Raw genomic sequence first — 7,039 nt, 5'->3', positions numbered from 1 at the left:
GATAGTAATGCCCCCTTTGTCATTTCTGATTGTGTTTACTTGGATCTTCTCCCTTTATTTTATTTTATAATTTTTTTATTGCATTTTAGGTTTGGGGGAACAAGTGAAGAACATGCAATATTGCTACATAGGTACACACATGGCAGTGTGATTTTCTGCCTTCCTCCCCTTCATCTATATCTGGCATTTCTCCCCATGCTCTCTCTCCCCAACTCCCCACCCCCAACTGTCCCTCCCTCATTTCCCCCCAACAGACCCCAGTGTGTAGTGCTCACCTCCTTGTGTCCATGTGTTCTCATTGTTCAACACCTGCTTATGAGTGAGAACATGCGGTGTTTGATTTTCTGCTCTTGTGTCAGTTTGCTGAGAATGATGGTTTCCAGGTTCATCCATGTTCCTACAAAGGATACGAACTCATTGTTTTTGATGGCTGCATAATATTCCATGGTGTATATGTGCCGCATTTTCCCTGTCCAGTCTATCATCGATGGGCATTTACATTGGTTCCAGGTCTTTGCTATTGTAAACAGTGCTGCAATGAACATTTGTGTGCACGTGTCCTTATAGTAGAACGATTTATAATCTTTTGGATATATACCCAGTAATGGGATTGCTGGGTCAAATGGAATTTCTGTCTCTAGGTCCTTAAGGAATCGCCACACTGTCTTCCACAATGGATGAACAAATTTGCACTCCCACCAACAGTGCAAAAGGGTTCCTATTTCTCCACATCCTCTCTAGCATCTGTTGTCTCTAGATTTTTTAATGATCGCCATTTGATCTGGGATGAGATGGTATCTCAATGTAGTTTTGATTTGCATTTCTCTAATGACCAGTGATGATGAGCATCTCAATGTAGTTTTGATTTGCATTTCTCTAATGACCAGTGATGATGAGCATTTTTTCATATGTTTGTTGGCCTCACGTATGTCTTCTTTTGTAAAGTATCTGTTCATATCCTTTGCCCACTTTTGAATGGGCTTGTTTGTTTTTTTCTTGTAAATCTGTTTTAGTTCTTTGTAAATTCTGGATATCAGCCCTTTGTCAGATGGGTAGACGGCAAAAATTTTTTCCCATTCTGTTGGTTGCCGATTCACTCTAATGACTGTTTCTTTTGCTGTGCAAAAGCTGTGGAGTTTGACTGGGACCCATTTGTCTATTTTGGCTTTTGTTGCCAATGCTTTTGGTGTATTGGTCATGAAGTCCTTGCCTACGCCTATGTCCTGAATGGTTTTGCCTAGATTTTCTTCTAGGGTTTTTATGGTGTTAGGTCTTATGTTTAAGTCCTTAATCCATCTGGAGTTAATTTTAGTGTAAGGTATCAGGAAGGGGTCCAGTTTCTGCTTTCTGCACATGGCTAGCCAGTTTTCCCAACACCATTTATTAAACAGGGAATCCTTTCCCCATTGCTTTTTTTGGTCGGGTTTGTCAAAGATCAGATGGTTGTAGATATGTTGTGTTGCCTCTGAGGCTTCTGTTCTGTTCCATTGGTCTATATCTCTGCTTCGGTACCAGTACCATGCTGTTATGATTACTGTAGCCTTGTAGTATAGTTTGAAGTCCGGTAGTGTGATGACTTCCGCTTTGTTCTTTTTGCTTAGAATTGACTTGGCTATGCGGGCTCTCTTTTGGTTCCATAAGAAGTTTTTTTCCAGTTCTGTGAAGAATGTCATTGGTAGCTTGATGGGGATATAGTTGAATCCATAAATTACTTTGGGCAGTGTGGCCATTTTCACAATATCGATTCTTCCTAACCATGAACATGGACTGATTCTCCATCTGTTTGTGTCCTCTCTTATTTCGTTGAGCAGTGGCTTGTAGTTCCTCTTGAAGAGGTCCTTTACGTTCTTTGTTAGTTGTATTACTAGGTATTTTATTCTCTTTGTAGCAATTGTGAATGGGTGTTCACTCTTGATTTCACTCTCTGTTAGTCTGTTATTGGTGTATAGGAATGCTTGTGATTTTTGCACATTGATTTTGTATCCTGAGACTTTGTTGAAGTTGCTTATCAGTTTCAGGAGCTTTTGGGCTGAGACGATGGGGTCTTCTAGATATACAATCATGTTATCTGCAAAGAGACAATTTGACTTCCTCCTTTCCTAGTTGAATACCCTTTATTTCTTTTTCTGGCCTGAGTGCTCTGGCTAGAACTTCCAGTACTGTATTGAATAGGAGTGGTGAGAGAGGGCATCCTTGTCTAGTGCCAGATTTCAAAGGGAATGCTTCAATTTTTTGCCCATTCAGTATGATATTGGCTGTGGGTTTGTCGTAAATAGCTTTTATTATTTTGAGATACGTTCTGTTAATACCTAGTTTATTGAGGGTTTTTAGCATAAAGGGCTGTTGAATTTTGTCAAAGGCCTTCTCTGCATCAATTGAGATAATCATGTGGTTTTTGTCTTTGGTTCTGTTTATGTGGTGAATTGCGTTTATAGACTTGAGTATGTTGAACCAGCCTTGCATCCCTGATATGAAGCCTACTTGATCATGGTGGATAAGCTTTTTGATGTGCTGTTACAATTGGCTTTCCAGTATTTTATTGAAGATTTTTGCATCTATGTTCATCATGGATATTGGCCTGAAGCTTTCTTTTCTTGTTGAGTCTCTGCCAGGTTTTGGTTTCAGGATGATGTTTGTCTCATAAAATGATTTGGGAAGGATTCCCTCTTTTTGGATTGTTTGGAATAGTTTCAGAAGGAATGGAACCAGCTCCTCTTTATATGTCTGGTAGAATTCGGCTGTGAACCCATCTGGACCTTGGCTTTTTTTGGGTGGTAGTCTCTCAATTGCTGCCTCAACTTCAGACCTTCTTATTGGTCTGTTCAGGGTTTCGACTTCTTCCTGGTTTAGGCTTGGGAGGAGGCAAGTGTCCAGAAATTTAGCCATTTCTTCCACATTTACTATTTTATGTGCATCGAATTCTTTATAATAATCTCTGATGATGGTTTGAATTTCTGTGGAATCTGTGGTGATATCCCCTTTATCTTTTTTATTGCATCAATTTGGTTATTCTCTCTTTTCATTTTTATTAATGTGGCTAGTGGTCTGTCTATTTTGTTGATCTTTTCCAAAAATCAGCTCCTGGATTTACTGATTTTTGGAAGTGTATTTTGTGTATCTATCTCCTTCAGTTCTGCTCTGATCTTAGTTATTTCTTGTCTTCTTCTAGGTTTTGAGTGTTTTTGATCTTGCTCCTCTAGCTCTTTAAATTTGATGCTACGGTGTCAATTTTAGATCTCTCCTTGCTTCTCATGTGGGCACTTATTACTGTATATTTTCCTCTAGAGACTGCTTTAAATGTGTCCCTGGGATCCTGGTATGTTGTGTCTTGGTTCTCGTTGGTTTTGAATAACATCTTTATTTCTGACTTCATTTCATTGTTTATCCAGTCAACATTCAAGAGCCAGTTGTTCAGTTTCCATGAAGCTGTGCGGTTTTGAGTAAGTTTCTGCATTCTGAGTTCTAACTCGATTGCACCATGGTCTGAGAGACTGTTTGTTATGATTTCCGTTCTTTTGCATTTGCTGAGGAGTGATTTGCTTCCAATTATGTGGTCAATATTAGAGTAGGTGTGATGTGGTGCTGAGAAGAATGTATATTCTGTGGATTTGGGGTGGAGAGTTCTGTAAATGTCTATTAGGTTTGCTTGTTACAGGTCTCAGTTCAAGTCCTGGATATCCTTGTTAATTTTCTGCCTGATTGATCCGTGTAATAATGACAATGGGGTGTTAAAGTCTTACACTATTATTGTGTGGGAGTCTAAGTCTCTTTGTAAGTCATTAAGAGCTTGCTTTATGTATCTGCGTGCTCCTGTATTGGGAGCATATATATTTAGAATCATTAGCTCTTCTTGTTGCATTGATCCTTTTACCGTTATGTAATGTCCTTCTTTGTCTCTTTTCATCTTTGTTGCTTTAAAGTCTGTTTTATCATAGGTGAGAATTGCAACTCCTACTTTTTTTTTCCTCTCCATTTGCTTGTTAAATCTTCCTTCTTCCCATTATTTTGAACCTTGGTTTATCGTTGCATGTGAGATGGGTTTCCTCGATACAGCACACTGATGGATTTTGGCTTTTTATCCAATTTGCCAGTCTGTGTCTTTTGATTGGGGCATTTAGTCCATTTACATTTATGTGTGAATTTGATACTGCCATTTTGATGCTGGCTGGCTGTTTTGCCCGTTAGTTGATGCAGATTCTTGATTGTGTTGATGCTCTTTAACATTTGGTATGTTTTTGGAGTGGCTTGTTGGTTGTTCCTTTGCATGTGTAGAGCGTCTTTCAGGAGCTCTTGTAAAGCAGGCCTGGTGGTGATGAAATCTCTGAGGACTTGCTTGTTCACAAAGGATTTTATTTTTCCTTCACTTATGAAGCTTGGTTTGGCTGGATATGAGATTGTCGATTTTAAATTCCTTTCTTTAAGGATGGTGAATATTTGTCCCCACTCTCTTCTGCCTTGTAGGGTTTCTGCTTAGAGATCTGTTGTAAGTATGATGGGCTTCCCTTTTGGGTAACCCGACCTTTCTCTCTGGCTGCCCTTAGCATTTTCTCCTTCATTTCAACCCTGGTGAATCTGATGATTATGTGCCGTGGGGCTGCTCTTTTTGAGGAATATCTTTGTGGTGTTTTCTGTATTTCCTGGACTTGAATATTGTCCTGCCTTGCTAGGTTGGGGAAATTTTCCTGGATAATATCCTGAAGAGTATTTTTCACCTTGGATTCATTCTCTTTGTCACATTCAGGTATACCTATCAAACATAGATTAGGTCTTTTCACATAGTCCCACATTTCTTGAAGACTTTGTTCATTCCTTTTTACCCTTTTTTCTCTACTTTTGTGTTCTCATTTTATTTCATTGAGTTGATCTTCGACATCTGATATCCTTCCTTCTCCTTGGTCAATTTGGCTGTTGAAAGTTATGTGTGCTTCGCGAAGTTCTCATATTGTGTTTTTCAGCTCCATCAATTCACTTATATTCCTCTCTATTTTGTCCATTCTCATTAGCATTTCGTCAAATCTTTTATCAAGGTTCTTAGTTTCTTTGCATTGGGTTAGAACATGTTCTTTTTGCTCACTGTAGTTTCTTATTACCCACCTTCTGAAGTCTGATTCTGTCATTTCATCACACTCATTCTCCATCCAGCCTTGTTCCCTTGCTGCTGAGGAGTTGTGATCCCTTGTGGGAGGAGAGGTGTTCTGGTTTTGGGTGTTTTCATCGTTTTTGCACTGGTTTCTTCCCATCTTTGTGGATTTATCCACCTGTTATCTTTGTAGTTGCTGACTTTCAGCTTGGGTTCTCTGAGTGAACTTCCAGTTTGTGGATGATGAAGTTATTTCTGTTTTTTAGTTTTCCTTCTAACAGTCTGTAGAAGGAAAGAACACTCTGCTGTAGGACTGCTGAGGTCAACTCCGGGCCCTGCTTGCCTGGGGATCACCTGCAGCAGCTGCAGAACAGTAAGGGTTGCTACCAGTTTCTTCTTCTGCTGTCTTTTTCTCAGAAGGATACCTGCCAAATGTCAGTCTGTTCTCTCCTTTATGAGGTGAGTCTTTGGATATACGGGGCCAGGGAGCTGCTTAGGAGACAGTCTGTCCCTTATTGGAGCTCAGTTGCTGAGCTGTGAGCTCTGTTGTTCATTCAGAGTTGCTGGGCAGGTACGTTTAGGTCTGCTGCAGCAGAACTCAGAAACTCCCTTTTTTTTTCCCCAGGTGCTCTGTCCCAGGGAGTTAGGGCTTTGTTTATGAGTTTCTGTTGTGCTGCTGCCTTTTTTTTTTTTTTCAGGGCTGCCCTGCCCAGTGATGAGGCAGCCTCGTCACTGCCTGCAGAGGCTTTGCTGAGCTGCTGTGGGCTCTGCCCAGCTGCTGTGTGATCTTCCCTGCAGTCCTATTTATATGGGTGTAGTTAGAACTGCCTTGGCAATGGTGGCCCACCTCTATAATGGCGGACTCTCTCTGTAGTGGCAGGTTGCCTTGCTAACGCCCCGTTGCCTCGGTCAGCAATGGCGGGCTGCCTCAGCGATGATGGACTGCCTCTGTAGTGGTGGAGTGTCTCAGTAATGGTGGACGCCTCTCCCCCACAGAGCTGGACTGTCCTGGGTTCTGCTGTGCTTGCTGTGAAACTCTTAACCTAGAGCATTTTCAATTACATTTTCTTTTGTGTGTGTGTTGGGGGTGTGGTACCAGCTGAGCCTGATCACCTGGCTCCATGACTCAGATTTCTTTTTTTTTCTTTCTTTTTTTTTTTTCAGTTGAATGGTCTACTCTCTCCCAGATGTTCCAGTCGCCTGTTGAAAAGGTGCCGGGAACTGTGTGATTTCATGTGCGGTGACTAACTGCACCGGCTGAAACAATGGCGATTAGATTCCTGGTGGTTTTTTTGCCCAGGAATCTCCTGGCCTGGCTCCCTATTTCCGTCCCCTTTTAAATCAGATGAATGGGCGATCTGCCTTCCCGGGGCTCCAATCGCCAGGTAAAAGGGCACCCGTACCCGTGTATTTTGTATGGAGAACCGCCGCCTAGGGCGCCAGCAAGCAGCCACATGGGCCAAAACAGCCGGGCCAGCCCAAACAGCCGCGCCGGCCAAAACAACCACACTGGCGACCCATGGGGCTCCCCCACTTGGGAATCTCCTGGTCTGTGGGCAATAAAAATCCATCTGGAGATGCGGCGTCCACTCACCCTCTGCGCTTTCACTGGGAGCTGCAATCGTGAGCTGTTCCTAGTCGGCCATCTTCCCCATGTCCTCCCCCCCTTTTTTTTTAAATTAGTCTAGATAGTGGTCCATAAATCTCATTTATTCTTTTGAAGAACCATCTTTTGTTTTTGTTGATCTTTGGTGTGAGTTTTCTCCTCTCGATTTTATTCAGTTTATTTCTCTTCTGCTAGCTTTAATGTTGGTTTGCTCTTGTTTTTCTGGCTCCTTTAGATATGATGTTAGGTTGTTAACTTGAGATATTTCTAACTTTTTGATGTGGGCATATAGCACTCTAAGCTTTCCTGATAACACTGCTTTAGTTGTGTCTCAGAGATTCTGGTATGTTCTA

General features: G+C 41.6%; 1 protein-coding gene across 3 annotated transcripts in view; it reads left to right on the top strand.

The window, feature by feature from the left end:
• ABCB7 (ATP binding cassette subfamily B member 7) overlaps window positions 1-7,039 on the top strand; it is a 124,877-nt gene that overhangs the window by 27,372 nt on the left and 90,466 nt on the right. The window lies entirely within an intron of this gene.

The sequence above is a fragment of the Sapajus apella genome, unplaced genomic scaffold (genome assembly GCF_009761245.1).
Source record: "Sapajus apella isolate SASKATOON/1434 unplaced genomic scaffold, GSC_monkey_1.0 scaffold75, whole genome shotgun sequence".
NCBI lineage: Eukaryota > Metazoa > Chordata > Mammalia > Primates > Cebidae > Sapajus > Sapajus apella.
Note: the sequence above shows the minus strand (reverse complement) of the source record. Positions and strands in the feature narration are given on the sequence as shown.